A 14,440-nucleotide genomic window follows, 5' to 3' on the forward strand; every position below is an offset into this window, starting at 1 on the left:
GAAGAGATATTTGGGGATTTACAATTGTATAAAGTAATTTCTATGTTATTTATTTTATTTTTATTGTCTAGAATGAAAACATTCATACCAGCAGGGGTCTTTTAAAATTACCTTATAAGCAGAATGTTATAGTTAGAATGAAAAATGTTAAAACTCCATATAGCTCTGATGAATTAACGTTTTCAAAGGTGTGGGCATAGTTTTTGGTCTCCCCTGTAGGCAATACAGCTATAAGCTTTTGATTTTTATTTATTTTAGTAGTTAGGAAAGTTTTCTGCAAGAGTAACTTGACTTTTATGCAGCAAAAAAAAAAAAAAAAAAAACTGTGTGTGTGTGTGTGTGTGTGTGTGTGTGTATAAAGTTCTGTGTGTCAGATCTCCCATTGGCTTAAGGGATTCTTTGCCATTTAAAAATTTCAGCCTAATTTGAAAGAAATTATACCCATAATGTGTAGTTTGCTTTGATTAAAATAATTTTGTGTAATCACTGTAAGAAAATTAAGCCTGTGATTGGCTATTTAAAACGTGTATTTTAAACGATACATTCTCTTTGTCTTAGTACAGTAGATGGGTCCTATATTTTCAGCAGAACTTAGTTACTAAACTTGTATAAGGATACCTTTTCAGACAGTCCCATAGAAGTAAAAATTATTTGGTAATATGTATTTAACCTACAAAATAATTTATTTGAAAGCATTTTGTAAAACTGCAAAGTGTAAAGCAAACGTAACATAGTATATACATATAATATATTGAAGAACACTGCTGTTTTTGTAAAAGCATTATTTCTTTCAAGATGTAAGACATTTTGATATAGCTGTTTCATACAGTCTCACAATGGCTACCTTAAACTATAAAAACACTTTTTAAACTTTTAAAAAAAGAACACCTTAAAAAAAATCTAACAAATATCTAAGAAATAAAATTATCCCTGCTCATTTCCCAGTTCTGAGACCTACCCCATCAAAACAGGGAAAAGGAAGGAGAGGATGCCTTCATTGCATGGTTCTTTTTTTTTTTTAATGCTAGTTTTATGAATTTATAGACACCCCAGGTTTAACAAGCCTTTACTGAATACATCCTTTACATCAAGCATTAAGCTATTTTAAGGGGACAGACTTGACAAAGGGGATGTGGGTATGGAATGGGAGTGTCCAGGAAGTCTCGAGTCCACATTTTTTCTCCAGTCAAGTCTCAATGTTGACACTGAGCCAGGGGCCAGGGGCAAAGGGGAGAGGGACACATGTGCAGGGATGTGTTGCTTTGTATGGTTCTTAGTAATAAAGGACAATAGTTGGGGATGTTATTGTTTAAATATTAAGAGAAAATTAAGGCAAATAATTCTATCTTTTTTGGGTAGAGAAGTCTGTTTCAAACATGGCACCAATAGGAAAAAAGAGTGATAGTTTTGATTGTTATGACAAAACCCTTATAAGCCCATTTCAAAGAGAAATACTTGAACATATATGAAAGAAGGTTAACACTGCAAACAGACTCAGAAAGAGAACACTTTGATGAAAATATTGGCAAAGGGACCTAAGCAGACAATTAAAAGAAGAAATACAGGTCCGTCAGGCTGCTATATGAATTTCCTATGGCTGCTATAACAGATTAAAGCTTGGTGTTTTCACATAATACAGGTTTATTTTCTTACAGTTCTGGAGGTCAGATGTCTGAAATGGGTTTCACTAGGTCAAAACCAAGGTGTCCCATGGCCATGCTCCCTTGAGAGGCTCTATAGGAGAATCCATTTCCTTGCCTTTTCCAGTATCTAGAGCTACATTCCTTGCATTCATTGGCTCATGGCCACATCCTGCATCTTCCAAGCCAGCAGCAGAGCATCTTCAAATCACTCTCCTTCCGTGGTCCCACCACCTTCGGTTTTTTGTGTCTCTGTACCTCCCTCTTGTAAGGAAATTTGTGATTGCCTTTAGGGCCCACTCAAATAACCCACAATAATGACTCTGTTCAGGATCCCTAATATCTATAAAGTATCTTTTGTCATATAAAGTACCATTCATAGATATTAAGGCCTGGATAACCTTGGGTGCCATTATTCAGACTACCACATCTATCAAATAGCATGTGGGGTGGAACAATACATATATGTTTATCTGTGTATGTATGCATGAAGCCTGTGCAAGAACATACATATGGTATGTATGGGATTATTTCAGTGTGTTGAGATTACAGGGTATTTATAATTTTCGAAAACTTCCTTTTATATAACTTTTTTGCATAGTCAGAATTTTTATGGAATATATTTTATTAGTGATCAGAAAAAGCTAAGTAACTCTTGGAAAGATGATTTTTTAATAGACAGTTTTGTAAGAACAGTTTTAGATTTACAGAAAACTAGAAAATATAGTGGAGTTCCCACAGACCCTATACCTACTTCCCCCTACGATTAGTATCTTACATTAGTCTGGTACATTTGTTACAGTTTATGAACCATTTTGGATATACATCACTAACTAAAGTCCATACTTTGTTCAGATTTCCTTAGGTTTTACCTAATATCCTTTTTTTTTTTTTTTTTTGAGGTGGAGTTTCACTCTTGTTGCCCAGGCTGGAGTGCCATGGCACCATCTTGGCTCACTGCAACCTCCGCCTCCCAGGTTCAAGCCATTCTCCTGCCTCAGCCTCCCGAGTAGCTGGGATTACAGGCATGAGCCACCAGGGCCGGCTAATTTTTTGTATTTTTAGTAGAGACAGGGTTTCACCGTGTTAGCCAGGATGGCCTCGATCTCCTGACCTCGTGATCCGCCCATCTCGGCCTCCCAAAGTGCTGGGATTACAGGCGTGGCCACCGTGCCCGGCCCACCTTTTGTAATTTCTTAAAGGATATGTTGTAATTGATTAAATACTTAAGATCTGTACACATTACATCAATTATTCTCTTACATGTTACATATTATCCACAAAAATGTAGTTGGAAGCTGGACTTAATTAATTTTGAAAGGAAAAAAGAAAAATTAGATGAGAGATATTTATATTGATGGAAAAATGAAGGTGTGAAATGTACTTTACTAATAAAGTACATTTTGCATTTGCATTTTGCATTTGGGCTTGCAGTTCTCTTTTCCTTCCTTGAAAAAGCCTGACCTTCACAGCACCAGGTCGTTTCATGTTTCTAAAGAATCTATAGTTTTCTTTTGTAGTACAATGCACATGATATTTGCTGTCGTTTGGTGAATCTGGCTCTCCAACTGGACTGAGAGCTCCAGGGGAGCAGGGACGTTGTGGGCTCTGCTCACTGCTATATCCCCTGTGCTTGGCGCATAGTAGGCATACAGATATAAATGGACTGTCATTGCATATGCTCTTTTGAACTTTTAGAAATATGAGTGGTTAACTATAGGGTACATTTTTGGGTAAATAATCATAACAATTCTGTGTGGAAAGGGTAATTTAAAATAGTAGTATCAAAAATACATTTAGCTGTCTTGTCCCCTCATATGGGTGTGTGTGTATGTGTGCATGTATATATAGAGAGGAAGGAAACTAGAAGTACATTATTACAAAAACATTAAGAGTGGTTATCTCTGGGTTATGAGATTATGGCTGGCTTTAATTTTTTTTGAGATGGAGTTTCGCTCGTTTCCCAGGCTGGAGTGCAATGGTGCTACTTAGCTCACCGCAACCTCCACCTACCCAGTTCAAGTGATTCTACTGCCTCAGCCTCCCTAGTAGCTGGGATTACAGGCATGCGCCGCCACGCCCGGCTAATTTTGTATTTTTAGTAGAGACGGGGTTTCTCCATGTTAGTCAGTCTGGTCTCGAATTCCCAACCTCAGGTGATCCACCCACCTTGGCCTCCCAAAGTGCTGGGATTACAGGCTATCTTTAATTTTCTTCTTTGTTTTTTAGCTCTTTCCAAGGAATTTACTATTTTATAATTTGGAAATACCACAATATTTTACCTGGTATTACTTTTTTTGTTTTTGAGATGGAGTCTTGCTCTGTCATCCAGGGCAGAGTGCAGTGGCACGATCTTGGCTCACTGCAACCTCCGCCTCCCGGGTTCAAGCGATTCTTCTGCCTCAGCCTCCCGAGTAGCTGGGACTACAGGCGTGCACCACCACACCCAGCTAATTTTTGTATTTTTAGTAGAGATGGGGTTTCAGCATATTGGCCAGGCTGGTGTGGAACTCCTGACCTTGTGATCTGCCTGCCTCAGCCTCCCAAAGTGCTGGGATTTCTGGCATGAGCCACTGCGCCCTGGTATTACTTTTATAATTAGAAAAATTAGTGAGTCCTATACTAAAAACATTTCAATTCTAGCATGTGCAAGAGCCCTTGAGGCAAGACAAGAAATTTGTGACGTCAACGACCACCTTATTCCCCAGGAGAGCTTTTATCTATTTAAACCAAAAACGTATAGCTGAACTTTAGAACTATGTTCTATCTTAGAGTCTTTGAACTAGTATTTCCTATGCCTACTATCTTCTAGTTTCATCAAAACCACTTCAAATATTGTTGATTAATTATTAATTTAAAAGTGGAGTTTTCCAACTATGTTAGTATGACTGTCATGTCATATATGTGTTTAATTCCCTTTGCTAATTTGACTTTTGTGCATTAATCTAAAAACTTCGGGGAAAAATTGATTTTCTCTTATTTAGTATTTTTTAAAAGTCCATGATATAAAATCTACGTCTCAGTCGGCAATAACAGCCTACATTTTTCCTTAAGACAAAAGAGATCATTCATTTTTTTTTTCTTAATTGGCCCTTTTTACATAGGAGATGAATCCCTGGATTAGATGAAAAATAATGAAAATATTCTGTGGTTTTTATAAATCCAGGCCATTTGTATTTTCCTTGCCTGTTTCTCTAGATAATTAAACAGTGATGGATTAGAATTAGGCTGCAGCAGAGATTGGGGAAAAAAAATCTCCCGGCATCCCTTCCTGCAGAAGCATCCGCTACAGCAGTGAGTGTAGCTGCCACTTTAACTGACATGTCTTAAATTCTGCCCTGGAAAGCCCTGGGATGCTGTCAGCTGCCTCGGCAACTACTTTGCTTGTGCCTGAGAATTGAGAGTCTCATTGGAGACCAAGGAATAAAATAGAAATTGAGGATTTTTGTTGGCTTTAAAATTGAGGTTTGTCTCTTCTTTTAGTTGGCTTAAAAAAAAAAATCCGGTAGAAGAGAGGGAAAGACATCTTCATAGTGGGACTATATTCATTCCTCCAAAGTTACAGCTGCTCTAAATCTGTGAGTATGTCATATTTATTTAGCAGTTCCTGGGGCTATGATTCAAATGTTCTCTTTAAATCTAAGAGGGTTTAATTTAAGGAAGGCTATGTAAATTTTTTAAACTCCAGTTAAATTTCACTGGAGCCTGCAGTTTTTGTTAGATGACATTGTCTTCATTAAGAGCTTCATGTCAAGCCTGCTTGGCTTCCCCTCTAACCCTCCCCGCACCTTTTTAAAACTTCCTAAGGTGAGTGCTGAAATTGGAGAAAATAGTGTGACTTGCTGCGGAGGAGGATCTGGTTTTCCCGGGATGCCATGGCCGGTTTATTGCTGCTGCAAGGTGTGCTTCTGGGCGGCTGAGACTCCTGCTGCAGAACAATGGCAGGATGATGCTGGTTCACTTTGTATTTACTGTTTGTCTTATGTCCTCTGCTGGTTTCACTATAGCATTTTGTTTTGTTTTGTTAGGGTAATTAGAACCTTAGAGATTAGTAAAGTGGCTTGTCCTCGGAAATAGCATGTGTTGATTGTCCTAGACCCTCACCTCTGACCTTGCTGTGCTGGCTTTAGTGGTCTCTTTGTAGCAGATTACAGTAAATGTGAGCTACCAAAAAGTGACCTTTGTATGGCTACCTTTTAAAATTGTGCATCAGAATCAATGCTGGTTTTTTTTTTTTTGGTGACGCAGACCCTGAAGTCTAAACATCTGTCCTTAGTCATCGTGTCCCATTTTCCCCCCTTGGAATTTCCTGGACGTTAGAATTGTATCCTTGCTGAATTAGTGAGTGAGTTTTAAGCATTCTCTAAAGATAGGTTAATTTTTGATTCTCACCATAACCCCCATATGTTCCTGATTTGTCTTTGTTGAATAAAAGTCGTATTATTTTAGTGAACAGATTCATATAATTTGGCTACTGATTTTGTTCCTTTATCTTAAAATTACATTAGCTGAAATGATTTTTAAAAGTTGATATGTTCAGAGATCAGTAGTCAAAATACTTTTAAACACCAACTGGTAACAGTCATCGTTGTAGATGCAGAATATGTTTGACTTAGGCTGACATATTATATGAGCTTTTTGGGTGCCAGTATTTTGGTTGACTTCCTGCAGGGTAAAATAAATCAAGGATTTAAAAAAAGAAATTTTCTCTACCACCCAGAGATCAAACATCTGCTGTTTTTATTTTTAAACATTTTGTCATACCTAAATGCAGCAACTTTGAATTTAATTAGGAAGGATTGCTAAAATTAGGAAATTCTGCCTTACTTAGATTTGCAAAGATCTTATATTCGTTCATTCATTTCATTCATTCATTCATTCATTCATTCATTCATTCATTCAAAAATGTTTACATCTGTTACGAAGCTCTTGCCAGGCTCTGGGGATATGATGCTGAACAAAATATTGTATCTGCCCTCATGGAGCAGATATTTTTAGCAGACGAAGAAGGCATTAAAAAACTGATTACCTAATTTCATTAAAATTGTGGTAATTTTTCACCTGTAGAAGTGTAAGTACTTTGTGGCCAAACATATAGGACATATAAATACTTGCAACTAATTCTGCCCCAGATCTGAAGGTACAGATCCCTAGAATGCTTAAGCTCGAAAGAGATGTTGAAAATTAGTTAATTGGTTCAGCAAGCATGTGGTCAGTGCTATAGTAAGTGCTGAGTTTAGGTCAGTAAGTAAGAAATGGTTCTGCTTTGGAGGAGCTCATAGTCTTAGTGGAAGAGGAAGGGAAATTGGCTATGTTAGAATGTTCTGTCATCAATTTCCTATTTTACTGGAGAAGAAACAACCTAGATTATTTTTAAAATGTCTTCTGTGCCAGGCCCAGTATCTATGGTAAATCTGTTTTTGACTTTTAAAAAAATCTTCAACAGCAACCATGTCGATTGGCCTTAATGCTCCCATTTTCCAAATGAGGAAAACGAGGTGCACAAAGACTAACTCAGTTGCCTAGGGTCACTCAGAATGCTGATCATAACTCCATCATGCTAAAAGTTGGCAAGTCTGTGCTCCTTGAAGCTGCTGGATTGTGTCCCTTTGTCATAGGTTGGTTGGGGGAGCCCCCTTCTTTTTTTTTTCTTCTTTTTTCTCCTAAAGCCACAGTGCACTACTAAATATCATGCTATTATGAAACAGGAAAATGCTTAGTTTTTTTTTGCCTCATGCCCAGAGGTCTTCCTAACATTTTGCACTTGCTTTCCACTTGTTAACAGCACATATACATTTATGTCTTTGGTTCACTTTAGAAAGGACAGGATTGCACTTATGGGCAGATTATGCTTCAGTGGCAGGCCAGTTAAGGAACATGAAATACATACATCCTAGAAGAGGAATGCTAATGGAAAAATCAAGGGTTTCTTGAATTTTAGGTCCAGAATGCTGTTCACCAACATCAGCAATTCCCTATAGGGCTGGCATGTTCAGAGTTGTACGCAGGACTTATTTCCTGTAATGAGTTGGAATCCTTGCAAATTTGAAAATCGAGGGTAGGGAGTAACTTTTCAGGAGATATTATAGCACATCTTGATTCTAAAGGCCATTTGTCCATTTCCTTTCTGAAAGACTGTTAGAATGTTCTTCCTTAGAATGAAGTCTTCCTTATCGAAGATGAACTTTGCCTCTCTACAGCCTCCTACCCACTGATCTTAAGATAAAACCACTCTAGTGTTTTTACAAAGTAGTCTTTCAAATATGTAAAATATTCTCCCTACTGGTCTCTGGTGGATCTTTGTATATCCAAGCTACACATCCTCAGTTATGTCACTTCTCTCTCCTGTGACATATTTCATGCTTCTCTCCATTCTGATCTCTTTGAATTTGACCTGTCATAGTTTCTAGATGGTTACAACCAAAACTGGACACTATTTCTAGTTTTGTCTGGTCAGCCAAGAATGCAAATGGGTCATTTTTTTCTCATGATGCAGTAATGTTATTCTTCTGTTAATGTTTCCTATGCTGCATATCAATAGCTGTGTAACAAATCATTGCAGAGCTTAGTAGACTTAAAACAATAACAATCATTTATTTGCTTATGAATCTGAAATTTATGCAGGTCTCAGAGGAAATGACTCATCTCTGCCCACTTGGAATCACCTGGGGTGGCTCAGTTGGAGCTGGAGGAGCCATTGCTATGATGGCTCACTTACCTGGCTGGCCAGTTAGTATTGGTTGTCAGCTGGGAATTTAGCTAGAACTGTTGTCAGGGGCTTTGTTCTTCTCCATGTTGTTGCTTGAGCTTCCTCACAGCATGGCAATGTGGTTCTAAGCTTTAGTATTCCAAATGACAAGAAGTAGCAACTGCTAGTCTTTAAGATTTGGACCCCAAACTAACACAGTGTTGTATTGGTCAAGTAGTCACAGAGACCACCTAGATTCAAGAAGTGGGGCCATAGACCTCACTTCTTGACAGGAAGGGTGACAAAGAATTTGTGGCCATTTATAATCTACCACACTTGCCAAATTTTTGGTCTCTGTCCTTCTGTCTATTTCCAGCTAAATCATACACCTTAAACTCCTCAACTAAAACCCCAAGAGTTAGATTTGAATTTTTGTTAAGGTGAGTCTCCTGACCTTAATGAAAGACCCCTCTGCAGACTAACATCAAGACATTAACCAAAATGTTATGTGACTCTGGTGATTTATTTATTTATTTATTTTTTGAGACGGAGTTTCCTTTTGCTCGGGTTTCCCAGGCTGGAGTGCAATGGCGCGATCTCGGCTCACCGCAACCTCTGCCTCCCAGGTTCAAGCGATTCTCCTGCCTCAGACTCCCTAGTAGCTGGGATTACAGGCATGTGCCACCACGCCCAGCTAATTTTGTATTTTTATTAGACACAGGGTTTCTCCATGTTGGTCAGGCTGGTCTCGAACTCCTGACCTCAGGTGATCTGCCCGCCTCGGCCTCCCAGAGTGCTAGGATTACAGGCATGAGCCACCGTGCCCAGCCTGGTGATTTATTTCGGTAAGAAATGACTTAACAGTGCCGTTCTACCCGAGTTCTCTGACTTAGCCAGAGAAACTTAAGTGTTAATTGCAGAACACCAAACAGAACATGAGTTTGATGTGAATTTCATGCATGGTTTACTTTTCTTTTGATGTTTCATCAGTCTACAGGTGTGGAAAGTCTTTAGTGACCAAGTGGTATGATTGGATTTCTTTAGTGATCATTTTAGATTAATGGGTTATAGAATATTTTATTTTGAGTCATTATAGGTGGCTGTAATTTAGAAAGCAGGAAAGTATGAAACCAAGACTTGAATTTCTCTTGTGGTTTGGGGCTGTAGTCATTGTTTTCTTAGTTAGTAGTTGGGACAGAATTTGAGCCCTTCGTTCTAGCAATCCAGGACCCAATATATAGCATTTATTTGCCATCACCCCTCCTTAATATTAGCTTAGGTGTTTTTGTTTTTATTTTTTAAAGTAATAGCATCCCTGTATAGCAAAACCATTTCATATGCCTGCTTGATACCACAGGCTGAAAAAATACAGCAGATTAACTATGGAAACAGCCACATATTGAAGAACTAAAGAAAAACTCTAGAGTTTAATTACTTGAATATTTATATGCTCCTTCTTCAGTTTTGTTTGTTTTTCCTACTAATAGATATTTGTAGGGAGAGCCCTTATATTTACTGAAAGCTGATTATGAATGAAGGTTTCTGTGATGAAATATTCATGGGTACTTTTCATGATCTACATATGTGACATAAAATGCCAAGTAGGAAGACTGAATTTGATGCAAGGTGCTAATTGCATCAGGAAGAATGTCATTCATTCATCAAGCAGTCATTGAACATCTCTGGATTAAGAAACAGATAGTTCCTGTTCTTAAGAAGCTCGTAAGCTACTCACTGTAATTGAAAAGTAGACCAATAATTATACTATGAGTTGTAAACTCCAACCAGAGAACCCAAAGAAGAAACATACTATCTAGCCTGAGAAAATGACTTTTTGGAAGCCTTTATTTTTTTTCTTCCTCTCATGGATCATGAGGCAAATAAAAGGAAAACTTGTTGTCAGAATTGTCTTTAGAAAAACTTTGTTACTCTTTGTTTTAGGTGGTGATATTTTAAAAGAAAAGACAATGTCCCCCCCATTCAGTGTCCCACTGTAAACCTGTATTTGCTCTACGTCTGAAAATATCTGCATTCTAACGTGGAGGGATGCAATGCAAATGGCAAATGCTACCTCAGTGGCCTCTGCCCCATGACTGCAGGAAGCATTAAGCAGAACTGCTGAATAGCAGGAATATAATGGTCTGTCTAATGGGAAGTTCTTGGCTCCCATAACTCCTCTAATAACATCAGCACCACTATACTCTATAACTCCTCTAATAACATCAGCACCACTTCATTCCCTTACATTTATGTGATGTTTCAGTTTAAAAAGTGATTTTATAAAATGGAGCACGTTCTTTCCTGTGGTATCCCTGGGAGGGAGATAAGGCAGGTGTTGTTATTGCTGCTTTGCTTTTGCAGATGGGGACACTGAGGCCCACTGACGTGAGGGAGTGGCGCAAAGCCACACTGCCCGCCAGTGACTGGCATACCTAGGACAGGAACACAGTGGTCTGCTATGTGTCTCAGCATGCCTTCTCCTAAATCACGCTCCAGATATGTGGTAAGAGAGGATAATTCATAGATTAGGTAAGAAGTTTTCAGTCAGAAATAAGAGAACCCTCCAATAGGGAAAGGATTTTTGTTTGTTTTTAATTTAAAAAATCAGCAAAGAAAACTAGCAAAATGAAACAGGAGCTGTGCCTATCTCTTGCCAATCCAACATTCCATTGTTGTTTGTTTTAAATAATGTGAAGGAGTCTGATTTGCTTGCCTAAGGAAAGAATTTGAAAAGATACAGGCTCTGGTTCTAAGTTTCCAACTTGGTCAGTAATTTGCTATGACTATGGGCAAGGAAAACAGCAGCTGTTGGAGTAGTTTCTTTTGCTGAAAGAGATAGCAAGCATTACCTTCCATTTTCTTTCTAAAATTTTTTTTAAATGAAAAAAAAATGTTTTTAGAGACTCCAGCCTGGGCGACAGCCTGTGCACTGCACAGTGCTGCTCACTGCAGCTTTGAACTCCTGGGCTCAGGCTGTCCTCTCAGCCTCCCAAGTAGCTAAGACTGTAGGTGTATGCCACTACATACGTCTAATTTTTTATTTTTTTGTAGACATGGGCTATTGCTATGTTGCCCAGGCTGGTCTGGAAGTCCTGGGCTCAAGTGATCCTCCTGCCTCAGCCTCCCAAAACATTGGGATTACAGGTGTGAGGCACTGTACCCAGCCTGCTTTCCATTTTCTTAGTGAGTAGCGTCTTTAACATGAAGTTAAAGCCAGGTACTATGAGTGCTCACCTGATTTTTGGTTCTTACGAAAGTGCTTTTTTTCTGTAGACAGTTGTTAAATTGGTTTCCTTGCAGGGGCGATGATCAGTGGAGCCTTATATTCTGCCATCTTGCTCTGCCCCTTAATGAGTAGGGTCTGAATCACGCTTTGTATTTTATATGAAAATGTACTTTTATTCTTTTCAACTGTTCTCCTTTACTCTGGAACTTTCATCCCCATGGAGGACAGAAAAGCACATTAAGTGGTCAATTAAAAATTACATCATCTGTTCAAATTTCCAGCAGTCTGTTTTGGAGTGACTCAGGTTTTCTGGGAGATGTGGGAGGGGTAAATGCCCAGTTAAGTAAAAACTTAAACTCTGTATCAGGCTTATATCTTCCTTCTTAAAAGATTTTCCCTCTCTCTCCTCCTTCTGACATGGTGTTGGGTGCAGGAAGAGGTGGTGTACGGATGGCCCCTGTCTGGGGACTGCTGCCTGGTAGAGGGCCCCATCCTGTTGTTTCTGCATTGGCCTCTCTCCTTGCTGTCTCTGCCACCAAAGGATTTCTGGAGTGTTGGTGTGCCCGTGGCCCAAGGGCTTGGCATTCTCCACCGGCATTTGTTGGCCCACAGGTTCCTGAGATCCAGTGGCCACTCACATTTAATCCCTGTCTCTGCCCTTTGTTACAGGATCATCATGCCAATAAGCAGTCTTTTAAAAAAACTTTTTTATTTTGTGATAATTCCAAACTTACAGAAAAAGTGCAAGAATAACGCAGAGAACTTCTGAATGCCCTTAATTCAGTTTTAACATTTTGCCATATTTGTTTTATTATTCTATGTATACACATTATTATGTATTTTCTGAGTCATTTGAGAATAGGATTTTGCTCCAGAGAAGGTGGTCTAGAAGGATGAACCAAAATCTTTCCAGTGAATGGAGCTTTCATATTCCTTTCTTTTCTCTGCTTTCTTCCAATTCTTCTTTCTTTCTTTTTTTTTGAGATAGGATCTTGCTCTGTCACGCAGGTTGGAGTGTAGTGACATGATCACAGCTCACTGCAGCCTTGACTGCCCTGTTTCAAGCAATCCTCCTGCTTCAGCCGCCCGAGTAGCTGGGACTGCAGGTATGCACCACCAGGCCTGGCTGATTTTTCATATTTTTTGTAGAGATGGGGTCTCCCTATGTTGCTCAGGCTGGTCTCAAACTCCTGGACTCAAGTGATCCGCCTGCCTTGGCCTCCCAAAGTGCTGGGATTACAGGCATGAGCCACCGTGCCCAGCCTGCATTTCCTGTTGTTGATATTCTTAAAAGTGTATGTCTAGAACATCAGATAGGCCGGGTGTGACTGGTCTGACTAGAGGAGAATGATGTTATCCTTCATTTGCTCATTTGTTTATTTATTTAATCAACCAGCACAGTGGTATTGAAGATCATTACCTGCAAGACACTGTACTAGGTGCTGCGATACAATCCTGCCTTTATGAAGTTTGTACTCTGATTAAGAGATAATTGTATTTTTAAGTCAGAGTTAATTAGGCTAGGTGCAGTGGCTCATGCCTGTAATCCCAGCACTTTGGGAGGTCGAGGCAGGTGGATCAGCTGAGGTCAGGAGTTTGAGACCAGCGTGACCAATATGACGAAACTCCGTTTCTACTAAAAATACAAAAATTAGCCAGGTGTGATGGTGGAGTGTGCCTGTAGTCCCAGCTACTCAGGAGGCTGAGACAAGAGAATTGCTAGAACCCAGGAGACAGAGATTGCAGTGAGCTGAGATCCCACTACTGCACTCCAGCCTGGGTGACAGAACTAGACTCTGTCTCAAAAAAAAGAAAAAAAAGAGTTAATTAAAAGAAACTTAGGAAAGATTACCATTTTCCTCATTCTAGATGCTATAGTTTTCTTAATACAGCTTAAGTTGTATCAGGATTCATGTTCTGTTGTGTTCATAAATTCATTTAAAATAATTCACAACTTTTTACCATGTTTTTAAGTCACATCTCTTTTATCCTGTTTTTATTCAGTTAGATTTTATAAATTATAAACTCAGGAATTTATAATTTATTCTCACTCAGGTATCATCTTTGAGAGCAGGCATGCTATTATTTTGTGTGCTTTAACATCTGATACCATGCCTGGAATATGACATTCCTAAATGTTTATGGATAAAAATTAAATTTTAGTTTACTAAATATAAGTCATCCACTTAGAGCATTATCTTTTTAAATTATGGTTCATTCACTGCTATCTTTCCCAGTTTCATTGTTTTGCAGAGTTTTTTTTGTTTTTAACCTTGCATTCTCTATTTTAATCCTAGTTTCTGATACAAATGTAAAACACATGATAAAGGGAAGTACCTTTTGAGAGAAGCTGTTCAAACAGTTATGAATCCATCTATTTGAATGAGCTTGTCATTCCCCATTTTCCATACAGAGCTAAGGGACACTTGGCAAATATCACATTCACACGGCCCTTATGTGCTGCATTTTTCTCATCTGCCAAAGATGGGAAACAAGGCTGGTATTAGAGAATTCGTGAGAGCGCCATCTCTTAGCTTCCTATGAGGGCTGATTCCTTCAATAAGGTATGAATCATTGTTCGTTTTTAGCAAAGGTAGGTGCATTAAGGACCAGATTGAGATGGTAAATATGCATAAAGTAATAAGTTTGAAAGCAGTTCAGGAATATAATAGTAGACCTATTGAAGCATGTTATCAATGCAGGAAATAGAAAAGATAAAATTAGAAAAACCACATTCAAGAACTGACTTTTTTAAAGTAGTGAAAGCTTGGAAGATGTCTAAAAGGTCTAAAATAACATGAGAAACACATTGAGTAGTGATGTATTCTGACTTCTTCATGTGGAGAGGGCTAAAAATAATAAATTATACTGTTCTTGCATATTTCT

General features: G+C 38.6%; 1 protein-coding gene across 4 annotated transcripts in view; it reads left to right on the forward strand.

Moving 5' to 3' along the window:
* Window positions 1–14,440, forward strand: part of TTC39B (tetratricopeptide repeat domain 39B) — a 141,593-nt gene that overhangs the window by 52,409 nt on the left and 74,744 nt on the right. Inside the window, exon 1 of one of the 4 annotated variants that reach the window (XM_063649499.1) lies at window positions 4,989–5,105. The exons of the other annotated variants lie outside the window; for them this stretch is intronic. The gene's annotated coding sequence lies outside the window, so the exon portion shown is untranslated. Of the gene's footprint in view, window positions 1–4,988; window positions 5,106–14,440 lie in introns of those variants that run through there. 4 annotated transcript variants of the gene reach the window in all.

The sequence above is a fragment of the Pongo pygmaeus genome, chromosome 13, assembly GCF_028885625.2.
Source record: "Pongo pygmaeus isolate AG05252 chromosome 13, NHGRI_mPonPyg2-v2.0_pri, whole genome shotgun sequence".
Lineage (NCBI taxonomy): Eukaryota > Metazoa > Chordata > Mammalia > Primates > Hominidae > Pongo > Pongo pygmaeus.